We start from the raw sequence: 16,644 nt of genomic DNA, 5'->3' as shown, positions 1-16,644 counted from the left end.
CCCTCTCTCACCACTCCTATTCAACATAATATTGAAAGTTCTGGCCAGGGCAATCAGGCAAGAGAAAGAAAAAAGGATATTCAAACAGGAAGAGAGGAACTCAAATTGTCTTTGTTTACAGATGACATGATCCTATATCTAGAAAATCCCATCATCTCAGCCCAAAAGCTTCTTAAGCTGATAAGCAACTTCAGCAAAGTCTCAGGATACAAAATCAATGTGCAAAAGTCTCAAGCATTCCTATACACCAACAACAGGCTAGCAGAGAGCCAAATTATGAATGAACTCCTGTTCACAATTGCTAAAAAGAATAAAATACCTAGGAATACAGCTAACAAGGGAAGTGAAGGACCTCTTTAAGAAGAACTACAAACCACGGCTCAAGAAAATCAGAGAGGACACAAACAAACGGAAAAACATCCCATGTTCACGGACAGGAAGAATCAATATGGTGAAAATAGCCATACTCCCCAAAGTAATTTATAGATTCAATGCTATTCCCATCAAACTACTGTTGACATTCTTCACAGAATTAGAAGAAAGTATTTTAAAATTCATATGAAACCAAAAAAGAGCTTGTATAGCCAAGACAATCCTAAGCAAAAAGAACAAAGTTGGAGGCATCACACTACTGGACTTCAAGCTACATTAAAAGGCTACAGTAACCAAAACAGCATGGTAATAGTACAAAAACAGACACATAGGCCAATGGAACAGAATAGAGAACTCAGAAATAAGACTGCACATCTACAACCACCTGATCTTCGACAAAGCTCACAAAAACAAGCAATGGGGAAAGGATTTCCTATTTAATAAATGGTGCTGGGAGAACTGGCTAGCCATATGCAGAAAATTGAAACTGGACCCCTTCCTTACACATTATACAAAAATTAACTCAAGATGGATTAAACAGTTAAATGTAAAATCCAAAACTATAAAATCCCTGGAAGAAAATTTAGGGAATACCATTTAGGACACAGGCACAGACAAAGATGTCATGATGAAAGCAATTGCAACAAAAGCAAAAATTGACAAATGGGATATAATTAAACTAAAGAGCTTCTGCACAGCAAAAGAAACTATAATCACTGTGAACAGGCAACCTACAGAGTGGGAGAAAATTTTTGTGATCTATCCATCTGACAAAGGCCTAATATCCAGAATCTACAAAGAGTTTAAACAAATTTACAAGAAAATAACAACCCCATTAAAAAGTGGACAAAAGATATGAACAGACACTTCTCAAAAGAAGACATTCATACAGCCAGCAAACATGAAAAAAAGCTCAACATCACTGATCATTAGAGAATGCAAATCAAAACCACAATGAGATACCATCTCAAACCAGTCAGAATGGCGATTATTAAAAAGTCAAGAAACAACAGATGCTGGCAAGGTTGCGGAGAAATAAAAACACTTTTACACTGTTGGTGAGAATGTAAATTAGTTCAACCATTGTGGAAGATGGTATGCCAATTCCACAAAGACCTAGAACCAGAAATACCATTTGACCCAGCAATCCCATTACTGGGCATATACCCAAAGGAATATAAATCATTCTATTACAAAGATACATGCACATGTATGTTCATTGCAACACTATTCACAATAGCAAAGACATGAAATCAACCCAAATGCCCATCAAGGATAGACCAGATAAAGAAAATGTGGTACGTATACACCATGGAATACTATGCAACCATAGAAAGGAATAAAATCATGTCCTTTGCAGGGACATGGATGGAGCTGGAAGCCATTATCCTCAGCCAGCTAACACAGGAACAGAAAACCAAACACTGCATATTCTCACTTGTAAGTAGAAGCTGAACAATGAGAACATATGGAAACAGGGAGGGGAACACCACACTGGGGCCTATCAGGAGTTGGGTGAGGGAAGGGAGATCATTAGGAAAAATAGCTAATGCATGCTGGGCTTATCACCTAGGTGATGGGTTGATAGGTGCGGCAAACTACCATGGCACATGTTTACCTATGTAACAAACCTGCACATCCTGCACATGTGCCCTGGAACTTAAAAGAAAAATAAATTTTTTTTAAAAAAAAAGAAAAAAACTTCTATGCAAGGTTTGATTAAAATCTATGGCCATGCTTAGAGTTATTCTTATATGAATTTTCTTGGGAGTGAAACCATCTTAATTGGGTCACTGATACCAAGCTCAATGCTTAACTTTACATATTAACCTAACTAACCATATTAACTTAACTAGGTGTGGAGACTAGTTCACAGAGGAAATACTGTAGCAAGATTGCCCCATCGCAAACCTGCACTGAGTACTAAAGTTAATCAGGAAAAAATCAGGGAGGAAACTGTAACTCCACTTCCAACACTTCTCCCTCTCAAATTCTATCCCATTAATCAGCAGCTGGCTCAGTCTTCCTTCAACACCTCTTCTTCCATCTAAAACCAACAATTTCTCAGGTTAAAGTTAACTTCAATCAATCTTGTTATCCAAACCATCTGCCACTACAGAGGCATTTGACATGTTGTAATCTTAGCATCCCTGGGCTATTTGAGTGACATCAAATTTGTTTCCAGAAACAGTTTCAAAGAGGTCTGTAATGGGATAGACCTGTGTTCAAAACACAGTTCTATCACTAATGAGCCTGTGAGACTGTACAACTTACTTAACCTTTCTTAGCTTTGGTGAGTAATAATACTTACCTAACAGAATTGTTGTGAGGTTAAATTAAAACGGGTAAAACACTTAGCATAGTGTCTAACACCTAGTAATTACTGATAAAAACGTAGGTATTATCAGTATGATTCCCTTGAAATCATTTTTTTTTCCATTCTCACTTCCCATGGTGATCATGTTATCTAGTAATGACTGATAAAAAGGTGAATATGTATTATTAGTATGATTCCCTTGAAATGATTTTTTTCTCCATCCTCACTTCCCGTGGTGATCATGTTACCGTAATCAAAAATTTGTACACAGCCTGAGAAAAGAAATATAATTACTTCTAGGTTCAAAAAACAATTACTTTATGTACTAAAACAAGATTTTGCCTAACATTTTCATGGCTCATAGGGACAAGCAGAGTATCTGAAATCACTACTGAGAAAATTCAAGAAATGTGGTAATATGACTGCACTTATTCCAGGAACTTATTACCTCACACTGGTATTATTTCATTAGCCTCCCCACTAAACTGCTTTTCCCCAGCGCTTAAAGGCAGCATGGCATAAGAAGAAAAAGCATGAACTTTGCAGCGAGTCAGGCATATATTCTAGTCCCGACTTTACAACTTACTAGCTATGTGACTTGAGCTTGTTACTCTACCCTTCTCTGTAAAGGCACCTCAATATTCTCATCTATAAAATGGTGATAATAATAGTATATACCTCACAAGATTGTCGTGAAGATTAAGTGAATTAACATATGATCTAAAATATTTACAACAGTGACTGGCAAATAGTAAGCATTCAAGGAATATTGGCTGGTAATATTATCAGCTATATGCTCTTTAAAGACAGTGACTAATTCACTGTTTTAAAAATCCCACATGTGGCCTAGTGTTGCAAATAGGTATCACACTTGCTTTACTGAATAATTTTTAAAAAGCATTTATGTACTCCTAATGCAATTTCAGAAATGGAAAGCATCCTTTAAATCACTGGCCATATACAGGATAAAAATATTGTTCCAGTAATTCTTAATATATAACGAATTTGTTATCAGGGAAGAGGAATAGAATATCTTTTAAAATAATGACCCTGAAGATTTAATTTTCTAATTTAAAGAAAACTGCAAGGCTAAGAAGAAAGAAAACTGAGTAGCATTCACAGATAAATGTGGACTGTAGGTTATTTCATTCTTCTACTATCATAGCAAGGCATCCTTTTATTATAAGCCTCCACCTGTGTTGGTTATTAAAAACCATGTATCATAGCAATTGACATCATATCAATTGTACTCAAAGTAATTTTCCTCCAAATAGAATAACAGATTTCTCATTATATTATCTAAGCATTTAATATAAAAGCTTTTCCCTATAATCTCAATTCTATTTCTTTGGAGAAAATGAAGCTCTATGTTATGAAAACAACCTTTGTGACAACCTTAGGACAATTTAGAATGCAATGGTGCATAGGAAGCCACTGGGCTAAAAATAATACCTGGGTTTTCATATAAGCTGATCAACCATATCTTTAAGAACTTGGGCCAATCATTTCATGAGTCTGGGCCTCAGTTTCCTCATTCATCTAGTTGAAAAACCATTAATATTCACATTGTTGTAAGGAGAATAGATTAATGACAGTACATATTTAGTAAGCTATGAAGTATTAAATAGATGTGCAATGATATAATTAATTTAAAATTAGTAATTCTGGGAAGGAGAATGGCATTTTCAAGTTCCTTTGATAACAAGAAAGAAACCCACTATAAATTACTTTAACAAAACAGGAGAATTTATTGCAAGGATATAGGGATATCTCAGAGAACTCCAAAGCTGCACTTCTTGAGAAACTGGAATCAGAAACTGCAAAGTCATCAGGAACCAAATTTTCCCTCTCTCTCATCTCTGGCTTTTCACTAGTTCCAACTAGTGTCTCTTGGGCCCAGTTTCAGGTTTCCAGGGGTTAGCCTGACTTAGATCCAGGGTCTACCCCTGGTCCAATCAACTAAATATAGGGAGTAGGAAGAGTCTGCATAAGGCAGAATTAAGACTCCTGTATAAATCCAAGCCACAGAACAACAAAAAAGAACAAATTTGAATACAAAAACAAGTATAAAAACTGGACAATAATAACACATAATCAGAACAAGACTGCAGAGTTGTTTTGGAGAAGACTAAAGAATTTGACTGAATTTGGACTTTAAGTCAACTGCAACTTTAAAATTTTAAGAGTATTCACTAACATAATACAAACAGAATATATAACTTCCAAATTAATGGACTGAAAAAAGAGTGGGAGGGCTTGCAATCTGGTAGAAGGCAGGAAAGAAAAAGACAATGATAAACAGTAAAAACACAGTAGTGAGCATTATACAAACAGTAGAAATAAATCTAACTTATCAGTAATTATAATAAATGTAAAATTTCAAGTTAAGACAAATACTGTCAGATTGATTTTAAAAATTCATTTATAGGCTGTTTTGCAAGAGATACACCTAAAATACATAAACATAGAAAGGCTGAAAGTAAAGGGATAGAAAAAGATGTACCAGGCTAAAATTAGACAAAACCATATGATAGATAAAACAGAACTAATGGCAAAAAGCACTGATGGAGAAATAAAGAGGCCTATTATACATGATTAATAGGAGTAATCTAGCAAGAAGATAGAACTACTCTGGAACATGTATGGCCCTAATTCATAGCTTCTAAATATATGAAGCAAAAGTTGCCAGATTTACAAGGAGAAACTGACAAGTCTACAATTGAAGTGGTAGATTTTAACAAACCTCTCTAGATAATTGATAGATTAAGAATAAGAAAATTACCAAGTATGTGAATATTTATATAATAATTAGCAAGTTTGATCCAACAAATGATTTAGATACCAACAATTATAGAGTACATTCTTCTTAAGCACATATGAAACACTTATAAAAATTAATCAATCCAAGGCTCATAAAGCCACCCTCAACAAATTTCAAAGATTTTATCTTTGGCTCCAATGCACTTATAACATAAATTACAAATCAATAGCAAAAATATTGTTTAATATTCTGTCTTGTGGTTAAAGATGACAGAATGAACACAAATAGTTAACTTTTTACCTCCAGAAATCCAACTACAATAAATGTAACGGGTTGCTTTATTTTTGGTTTTCTTTTTAATTATAAACCCACAAGGACGAAGAGAATGGAAGAAGAAATTGCAGCAACAAAACTGTGGATATTGGAGAATGGAGGGAGTGGTAACTGACTGCAGATTTGAGAAAACTGAGTCCTAAGCCAGCAGTGGGAAAAAGCAGCCTGGTTTATACCATGGAACCTCCAAAAGTCTCTGGAAGTGGTGTTATACATACAGGTGAGCTGATTTTTAAGAAGCACTTAGGCCTCTATGTCATCTCCACTATTATACCTCGCTGGGTGACTCATCACCTTGGCGCCCCTTAATCCATACAGGAAACCAGAATTTATTCTCTGAAGAAGTTAAAAAGCAGGGGTTTTGCCCTAGGGGCCACTAGACACTTTTGAAGATGCAGATGCTTTACTGAAAACATGTAGAACTAAGGGAAAACTTACTTTCTAACAGTTGAAAAAACCCAGTCCACTCCACACTGAAACTGTAGAATGTTGGGAGCCATGATTATACCCTTCCATGAAGAGTAAGAGAGAGCTTTCTAAGTTGTTTAAGAAAAACAATTTAGATATTGCCACATTGATAAAGTCTACTAGATCATCTGACAGTGAGGCCCACAGCTGGTAGGCTCTACTTAAACGCACAGAGCTTTCAACTAGCCTTTAGTGCTCTGTCTTTAAACTTGAGCAGACAATTGAGAACAATACATATTTTAATAGACACTATGGAATAAAACACAGAGATCAAGCCCGTGGGCAGAGAAAAAGATAACCTGGAGAAACAGAGACTACACAGAGAAATGAAAGCTTTAAAAGCCATTATTAATATCTTCACAAAGATAATGGACCCATGATAGAAAAACAGGATGAATATGGAAGCAATTGGAGAAAAACAAAGAGCTCTTGGAAGCTAAAAACATAAATAGGAGAAACCCAGAAATAGACCTTCACATTTATGGTCAATTTACTTTTGGTGAGGGTACCAAGACAAGTCAATGGAGAAAAAAGAATATTTTCATCAAATGGTGCTGGGACAACCATATATCGATATCCAAAATAATGAATTTAGACCACTATTTCATACTACATACAGAAATTAACTCAGAATGGATGAAGGGCTTAAATGTAAGGGCTAAATCTATAAAATTCTTAAAAGAAAATATAGCCATAAATCTTTGTGACTTCGGACTAGATAACAGATATGACCTCAAAACCACAACCAACAAAGGAAAAAATAAACACATTTGGACTTTAACAAAATGTCTTGTGTTTCAAAAGATACTATCAATAGAGTAAAAATTCAACTCACAGAACAGGAGAAAATATTTGCTAATCATATATCTGATAAGGGTTTGGTATCCAGAATATATAAAGTACTCTTATATTTCAATAATAAAAAGACAACCGAATTCTAAAATAGTCAAAAGATTTAAATAGATATTTCTGCAAAGAACATATACAAATAGCCAAAATCACATAAAAAGGTTTTTGTTTTTTTTTAATGGCAGCATTTTTATTTTTCCTTACACAATGATGTGCTGCTGGGGCCTAATGTTCTCACGTAACAGTAGAAAACCAAAATTTGTTGTCATCTCTTTGAAGAATTGAGAATTGCATACAAAAAAACCTTACATAAATTAAAAGGATTAATACATTTACAGGTGTAAATACAAACCACTTCCAACTCAAGGCAAGTTAACAGCCCTCAGTGTTCTGGCAGGAAAACATCAGCTAAGAAAGGAAACTGGGTCCTATGGCTTGGACTTTTCCAACCCTGACAGACCAGCAGGACAGAAACCACTGGTTCAGGAGCCCTTACCAGCCTCTAGAGAAATTCCAGAACACTAAGTCCTGACACATTAATACCCTGCACAGATCGGATACTGCTGGCCACACAGACTCACCAAGCCACAGACTTGTCTTCCACAAGCACGTTCTTACATCAGCCACAAAGTGACCAAGCCACTTGTACTAAGGGGTGAAATCAAAGATATGTATAGACATTCTACAAATACCAAGGGGTAAAAGTTAACTTGAATACAAGGTCAAAATCAGCAACAAGTTCTACAATCAAGTGCTGATATCAGATACAAGCTTCAAGGACAATTTCTTTTTGAAGGCTTATTCCAGTTTCATGAGGCTAGCATGAAGTGTATGCATTTGCCAGGGGCAATTTATACTTCTGAATTAACCCATGCAGCAAATGCTACACATCTGCTTACGGTCCATTTAGAAGATGTGCGGTGGACGATGGAGGGGCCAACTTGTTGTACTCCTGCTTGCTAATCCACATCTGCTGGAAGATGGACAGTGAGGCCAGGATGGAGCTGCAGATCCACACAGAGTACTTGCGCTCTGGGGGCGCGATGATCTTGATCTTCATGGTGCTGGGTGCCAGGGCAGTGATTGCCTTCTGCATCCTGTTGGTGATGCCCGGGTACATGGTAGTGCCACTGGACAGCACCTTGTTGGCATGTAGGTCTTTGCAGATGTCCACATCACACTTCATGATGGAGTTGAAGGTGGTCTCATGGATGCCACAAGATTCCATGCCCAGGAAGGAAGGCTATAACAGCGCCTCCAGACACCAGGACCACTCGTTGCCAATGGTGATGACCAGGCTGTCAGGCAGCTCCTATCTCTTCTCCAGAGAGGAGGAGGATGCAGCGGTGGCCATCTCCTGTTCGAAGTCCAGGGCAACATAGCACGGCTTCTCCTTGATGTCACCCATGATCTCCCACTCAGCCATGGTGTTGAAGCTGTAGCTGGGCTCGGTGAGGATCTTCATGAGGTAGTCAGTCAGGTCCCCACCAGCCAGGTCCGGATGCAGGACGGCATGGGGGAGGGCTTAGGCCTCATAGATAGGCACTGTATGAGTGACCCCATCTCCAGGGTCCATAACAATGCCAGTGGTGCATCCAGAGGCATAGAGGGACAGCATGGCCTGGATGGCCACGTACATGGACAGGGTGTTGAAGGTCTCAAACATGATCTGGGTCATCTTCTCTCTGTTGGCCTTGGGGTTCACAAGGGCCTCCGTCAGCAGCACCAGGTGCTCCTCCGGGGCCACACGCAACTCATTGTAGAAGGTGTGGTGCCAAATCTTCTTCATGTCATCCCAGTTGATGACGATGCCATGCTCAATGGGGTCAGAGTCCCAATCTTCAGGGTCAGGATGCCATGCTTGCTCTGGGCCTCATCACCCACATAGGAGTCCTTCTGACCCATGCCCACCATCGTGCCCTGGTGCCAGGGGCACCTAAGGATGGAAGGGAACACGGCTCAGGGGGCATCATCCCCAGCAAATCCAGCTTTGCACATGCCGGAGACACTGTCAATGACCAGCATGGCAATCTCTTCTTCCATTGTGACAGGCGGAGGAGCAGGGCGGCAGAGCAGTAGGAGGACATGGTGCACGGGCTGGTGGCAGCGACTGTGTGATACTCAACGTCATTAACCATCAGGAAAATGCATATCAAAACTGGAGTACCAGACAGGCATCGTGGCTTATGCCCATCATCTCAGCACTTTGGGAGGCCAAGGCGGGAGGATCGCTTGAGTTTGAGGAATTTGAGACCAACCTGGGCAACACTGCAAGACCTCGTCTCTCCTAAAAATTAGCCAGGCATGGTGGTGTGTGCCTGTGGTCCCAGCTACTCAGGAGGCTGAGGTGGGAGGATTGACTGAGCCTGGGAGATTGAGACTGGACTGAGCTATGACCATGCCACTACACTCCATCCTGGGAGACAGAAAGAGACTCTGTCTCAAAAAAAAAACCCAAAACAAAACAAATAAACAAAACCGAGGTACCAAATCACACCCAGTAGGATAAATATAATTAACAAGATGGACAATAATAAATGTTGATGAGGATGTGATGTGGAGAAACTGGAACCCTCACAAACTGCTGGTGGAAATGTAAAATGGGTACACTTCGAAATACAGTTTGGCAGTTCCTCAAAACATTAAAGAGAATTATCATAGCAGCCAGCAATTTCACTCCTTAGGTATACCCAAAGGAGTTTAAAACACATGTGTCCACGGCCGGGCGCAGTGGCTCACACCTGTAATCCCAGCACTTTGGGAGGCTGAGGCGGGCAGATCACGAGGTCAGGAATTTGAGACCAGCCTGACCAACATGGTGAAACCCCGTCTCTACTAAAAATACAAAAATTAGCCACACGTGGTGGCATGTGCCTGTAATCCCAGCTGCTCAGGAGGCTGAGGCAGGAGAATAGCTTGAACCCGGGAAGCGGAGGTTGCAGTGAGCTGAGATTGTGCCACTGCACTCCAGCCTGGGTGACAGGGCGAGACTCCGTCTCAAAAAAAAAAAAAGGTCACACAATTTGTACACAAATGTTCATGGCAGCGTTATTCATACGGCCAAAAAGTGGAAACAACCCAAATGTCCATCAACTGATGAATAAACAAAATGTGGTACAGACATGACAGAATGTCAGTCAGCAATAAAATGGAATGAAGTACTGACACATGCTACAACATGGATGGACCTTGAAAACATTATGCTAAGTGAAAAAAGCCAGTGACAGGAGACCATATATTATATGACTCCATTTATATGAAGTGTTCAGAACAGGCAACTCTATAGAGGCAGAAAGCAGGTAAGTGGTGACCTAAGGCTGAGAAGGTGTGGAGAAATAGGGGTGTGACTACCAATGGGTATAGAGCTTTACTTCTGGTTAATGAAAATGTTCTAAAATTGATAGTGATGTGTGGTAGTTGCACAACCCTGCAGATGTACTAAAAACCATTGGATTGCACACTTTAAGTGGGAAAGATTTTTAAAGAGAGAAAATAATATCACAGGAAGAAAACTCATTAGGAAGGTTGGAAGAAAAGTCAAGGAAATCTTCCTAAAAATACAGAAAAAAAACTCAGAAATGAAAAACAGAAGAGAAAAAAATTTAAATCTGCTGATCAATTTGGAAGGTCAACATCCAAATAATAGTTCTAAAAAGAGAGCATAGAAAAATATGGATTGGAAATCAACAATGAAGGAATTCAAGAAAATACCTCAGAATTGAAAGGCTTGTTACCCAGACTGAAAGGGCTCCAGAGAGTCAAGCAAAACAAATGCAAATAGATTCTCACCAAGATTCACCATCATAAATTTCAGAAAAGCAAGCCAAAGAGAAAATTCCAAATGCTTTCAGGGAAGAGGGTGGGAACAGATCAACATCCAAAAGATTAGGAATCAAAGTGGCTGCAAACTTCCCAGGAGCAATACTGGAAGCCGGAAGATAATTGAGCAATGCCTTCAACATTCTAAGGAAAAATGACTTCCGACCTAAAATTCTAAAGCCAGCAAACTATCAATTAAGTACAAGGATAGTATAAAGATATTTTCAGACATGAAAGGTTGAGCTTTTTTCAGACATAAAAGGTTGAGCTTTAAATGTTTCTATAAAAAGAGAGCGATATCAAGTGGTAGATATATATCAAATACACTTATTACATTTGAGTTCAAATTTTTATTTATTCATTCATTCATTCATTAGAGACAAGGTCTCACTCTGTCACCCAGGCTGTAGTGCAGTGGTGTAATCACAGCTCACTGCATCTCTGACCTCCCAAGGCTCAGGTGATCCTCCCACTTCAGCCTCCCAAGTAGCTGGGACTATAGGCATGCACCACCCCACCTGCCTAATTTTTCTTTTTGTAGAGACAGGGTTTTGCCACATTGCCCATGCTGGTATCAAACTCCTAGGCTCAAGTTGTCCTATCATCTCAGCCTTCCAAAGTGCTGCCATTACAGGCATGGGCCCACCGTGCCTGGCCTGAGTTCAAATTTTAATTTTAAAAATTTATACAATGCTTAAGAAGTGAAGACCTGAAGACAGAGAGATAGAATTTGAGAAATATTTCTAGGAAATGAACCAGGAAAGTTCAGAAAGTGTCAAGGAAGCTTTCCCTTTCTTTCTTTCCTTTTTTTTTTCTGGTTAAGAGAGTCTGGAGCTTGTAATATGCAGATGAAAATGATTTAACAGAGAAGGAGAAACTGTACATGGCATGAGCCACCACACCCGGCCAATTAATAAACATTCTAACAGTCTCTTATTTATGAATTGATGTTGTGATGCCATGCATATTAATTAGAGGAGTTCAACAAAGGAATATAGTAGGGACCAGGGAGAAAGTGAAGTTTCATAGAAGACTTGGCCTTGAAGGCTGAAAAGAATTTTACAAGGAAAGGAAAGGTTTACCTCTCATATAGAGTTGAAACAATAAGGGAAAAAACATCCCTTTTTTCTTTTTTTTTAAATCACTGAATGACTTGGATTAAAACCTTGACATGACTCATTCTGTTTCTTTTCCCATGCTAAAATCTGCATTTGTCTTTTCTCCCCTAGGGAGATGTGAAATATAATTTAACAAATCTTGTTGATATGGTTTGGCTGTATCCCCACGCAAATCTCATCTTGTAGTTCCCATAATCCCCACATGTCGTGGGAGGGAACCAGTGAAAGGTAGTTGCATCATGGGGGCAGTTACCCCCATGCTGTTCTTGTGAGAGTTCTCATGAGATCTGATAGTTTTTATAAGGGGCTTTTCCCCCTTTGCTTGGAACTCACTCTCCTGCCACCATGTGAAGAAGGACATGTTTGCTTTCACTTCTGCCATGATTCTACACTTGATCTTAGTCAAAAGGCCGAGAAGTGATACCCTTCTGCCGTCATTGTAAGCTTCCTGAGGCCCCCCCTCAGCCATGTGAAATTGTGCAACAATTAAACTTCTTTCCTTTATAAATCACCCAGTCTTGGGTAGTTCTTTATAGCAGTGTGAGAACGGACTAATACACTTGTAAAGAGGTTCTTGAACAGAACTGCTCTATGTTCTGAATGTTGAGTACCATGCCACCTTCTGTGATGCTGGGACTCCAGCATATTTATTTTCATATCCTACATGATAAATATTCTGATATAAGCACACAAATGTAAGGGTAAGGAAGGTGAATTATTTGGGCTGAAAAACTTAGTAGCCATGCAAATATTCAGTTTGCATAAAAGCCAGCCAGATTTTCTACCAGTGCCGCCAAGAGTTTTGGTGAATATATTCAATTCATGCCTTACAATTTAATAAGACTCCCCCCAACCTTGAGTCTTTTTTCTGAAACAACTGCCTCCAAATATCCTTCTGTTTTCATAAGTAGGATTTTGTGTGTTTTCACTTCTGACATTGAAACAGCTGCTTTCATTTTTTTAATTTTATTTTTCAGAATGGTTTTAGATTTACAAAAAAAACTATTAAGATAGCCCAGAGTTCCCACGATCCCCAAGCCTAGCTTTCCATACTATCATTTTACATCAGTATGGTATATTTGTTATAATTAACGAGCCAATATTGATTCATTATTATTAACTAAAGTGCATACTTTATCCAGATTTCCTTAGTTTTAATCTTTACCCGGATATCATTCACATACCATACAATTCATCCTTTTAAAGTGTGCAATTCAGTAGGGTTTAGTATATTTACCACTATCTAATTCTAGAGTATTTTTGTTACCCAAAACAGAAACCATGTACCCATTACCAGTCACCTCCTAATGCCTCATCCCCACTTGTAGCCCTACGTAACCACTAATCTGCTTTCTGTCTCTACAGAGTTGCCTATTCTGGACTCTTCATATAAATGGAATCATACAACATGTGGTCTCTTGTTACTGGCTTTTTAAATAATTTCAACTTTTATTTTAGATTCAGGGGGTACATGTGCAGGTTTGTTACACGGGTATATTGCATGATGCTGAGGTTTGGTTTATGATTGATTCCGTCACCCAGGTAGTGAGCATAGTACTCAACAGTTAGTTTTTCCAACCCTTGCCCCCACCCTCCTTCCCACCTCAAGTAGTCCCCAGTGTCTACTGTTGCCCTCTTTATGTCTATGAGTACCCAATGTTTAGCTCCCACTTGTAAGTGAGAACGTGCAGTATTTGGTTTTCTGTTCCTGTTATTAATTCATTTAGGATAATGGCCTCCAGCTGCATCCATTTTGCTGAAAAGGACATAATTTCATTCCTTTTTATGGCTGTATAGTATTTCATAGTATATATGTACCACCTTTTCTTTATCCAATCCACTGTTGAGCACCTATGTTGATTCCATGTCTTTACTATTGTGAATAGTGCTACGACAAACATATAAGTGCATGTGTTTTTTTGGTAGAACAATTTATTTTCTTTTGAGTATATACCCAATAATGGGATTGCTGGGTTGAATAGTAGTTCTGTTTTAAGTTCTTTGAGAACTCTCCAAACTGTTTTCCACGGTGACTAATTTACATTCCCGCCAGCAGTGTCTAGGTGTGTAGGTGTTCCCTTTACTCTGCAGCCTCACCAGCATCTGTTGTTTTTTGACTTTTCTTAATAGCCATTCTGAATAGTGTGAGATGGTACCTTATCATAATTTTTATTTGCATTTATTTGATGATTGTTACTGGTGTCTTTCACTTAGCATAACGTTTCCAAGGTGCATCCATGTTGTAGCATGTATCAGTACTTAATTCCATTTTACTGCTGAATGACATTCCATTGTAGAGCTATACCACATTTTGTTTACCCATTTATCAGTTGACAGACATTTGGGTTTTCACTTTTTGGCTATATGAATAATACTATGAACGTCTGTGTACAAGTTTTTGGGTGAACACGTGTTTTAAATCCTTTCAGGTATACCTATGAGTGAAATTGCTGGCTCATATGGTAACTCTACATTTAACTTCTGAGGAACTGACAAACTGTTTTTCCAAGTGCACCATTTCACATTTCCACCATCCATGTATAAGGGTTCCAATTTCTCCACATCCTCACCAACACTTGTTATTCTCTGTCTTTTTTATTATAGTTGTCCTATGGGGTGTAAAGTTATATCTCATTGTGGCTTTGTGACACATTTCTGTTAGAACTAATGAGGTTGAGCATCTTTTCATGTACTATTGACCTTTTGTATATGTTCTTTGGAGAAATGTCTATTCAAATCCTTTGCCCCTTTAAAATATGGGTTGTCTCTTTATTGTTGAATTATAAGAACTCTATATATTCTGGATACTAGAACTCTCTTAGCTACATTATTTACTTTCCCCCCCATTCTGTGAATTCATTGTATTTATAGTATCATTTGAAGCACAAGTTTTAAATTTTGATGAAGTTCAATTTATTTATATTTTCTTTGGTTGGTTGTTTTTAAGTGTAGATTTCCTTAGTTTCTAACCTAATGACATCTTCTGGTCCAGGATCCCATACAGGATACCACATTAATCACCATGTCTCCTTAAGTTCTCCTCTTGACAGTTTCTCAGACTTTCCATGTTTTTGATAATTTTGACAGTTTTAATAAGTATTGGCCAAGTGTTTTGTAGACTGCCCCTCAATTGGTCTTTATCTAATGTTTTTCTCAAAGTTAGAGTTATGGGTTTGAGGAAAAAAGACCACAGAGATAAAGTACCATTTTAGTCACATGTCAAGGGTATACACTACCAACATGACTTATCACTGTTGATGATGACTTTGATCACCTGACTGAGGGAGTGTTTGTCAGGTTTCTCCAATGTAATCTTTTTTCCTACTTTCCCTACTGTACTCTTTGAAAGGATGTCACTATGCACAGCTCACACTTAAGGGGTGGGAAGTTATATTCCACCTTCTTGATGCAGAATATCTACATAAATTGGAAATTATCCTGCATGGTAGATTTTTTTTTCCTCTTCTCCCTTTAATCATTTATTTGCATCAGTATGGACCTATGGATATTTATTATTTTGGATTATAACCCAATACTGTATTTTCTTGCTCAAACTATTCCAGCTTTAGCCATTGGTAACCCTTTCAATTGGCCTACAGGCTCTTTTGACACAGCCCCCTTCCATGTGTTTTTAAAAAATCCACAAATATTTCTATATGAAACTGTATGTGCCTATATTAAACTAAACATGAGTTCATAACGATGTCTCCAACTTTAATCCATTATTACATGGATTATTCTAGCCTTTTCCCATGTTTATCTGTGAACTTCCACTCCGACAGTGAGAAACCTGGTTGACTCCATCTTCCATCCATTTACTTAATTGTTCAATTTCAGTATACATGTATAGCATTATCAGAATTGTTAATCCACACACTCATGGGATACATTATCAACTACAGTTCTTACGTTTAGATTCTTTTGCCTTTAATCTTACAGACTCTACTCATTTCCATAGTCAATTAAATCAGCACCTTTTTCCCTCATTCATTTCAGTCAGTTATTTTACACATTTGTAATTTTATCACATTCTGCATTCTATCCTGGGATCACCCAATCCCCTAAGTGATTTTTTAAAATTTTGCAAACATTATGGTTCACCTTTTGTGCTGTTGAATTCCATAGATTTTGCATAGTGTCATGTATTCCTCCATTTCAGTATCATATAGAATAGTTTCACCACCCCCCAAATCTCCTGTGTTTCACTGTATTTAAGTCCTCCCCTCCCATCCTTCCCCCCGGCAAACACCAATCTTTTTGCTGTCACTATAGTTTTGCCTTTTCCAAAATGTCATATAATTGGACTCATGTAGCCTGTAGCCTTTTGAAATTGGCTTATTTACCTTAGCAATATGCATTTAAGATTCATCCATGTCTTTTTGTAGCTTGATAGCTCATTTATTTTTATCACTGAATAATATTCTACTGTCTGGATGTTCCATAGTTTACCCATTCACCTACTGAAGGACATCTTGGTTGCTTCCAGTTTTTGCTGACTATGAATAAAGTTGTTATAAACATTTGCATGCAGGTTTTTGTCTTGGCATATGGTTTTCAAATCATTTGGGTAAATACCTAGGAGCATGAATGCTGGATCGTATGGTAAG

The 16,644-nt window shown here is 38.1% G+C and overlaps 1 protein-coding gene and 1 pseudogene across 1 annotated transcript in view; both read right to left on the bottom strand.

The window, feature by feature from the left end:
- Positions 1 to 16,644, bottom strand: part of SYN2 (synapsin II) — a 180,937-nt gene that overhangs the window by 112,957 nt on the left and 51,336 nt on the right. The gene's annotated exons all lie outside the window — the stretch shown is intronic.
- Positions 1 to 16,644, bottom strand: part of LOC129532279 (actin, clone 302-like) — an 89,780-nt pseudogene that overhangs the window by 22,410 nt on the left and 50,726 nt on the right.

The sequence above is a fragment of the Gorilla gorilla genome, chromosome 2 (genome assembly GCF_029281585.2).
Source record: "Gorilla gorilla gorilla isolate KB3781 chromosome 2, NHGRI_mGorGor1-v2.1_pri, whole genome shotgun sequence".
Taxonomy (NCBI): domain Eukaryota; kingdom Metazoa; phylum Chordata; class Mammalia; order Primates; family Hominidae; genus Gorilla; species Gorilla gorilla.
Note: the sequence above shows the minus strand (reverse complement) of the source record. Positions and strands in the feature narration are given on the sequence as shown.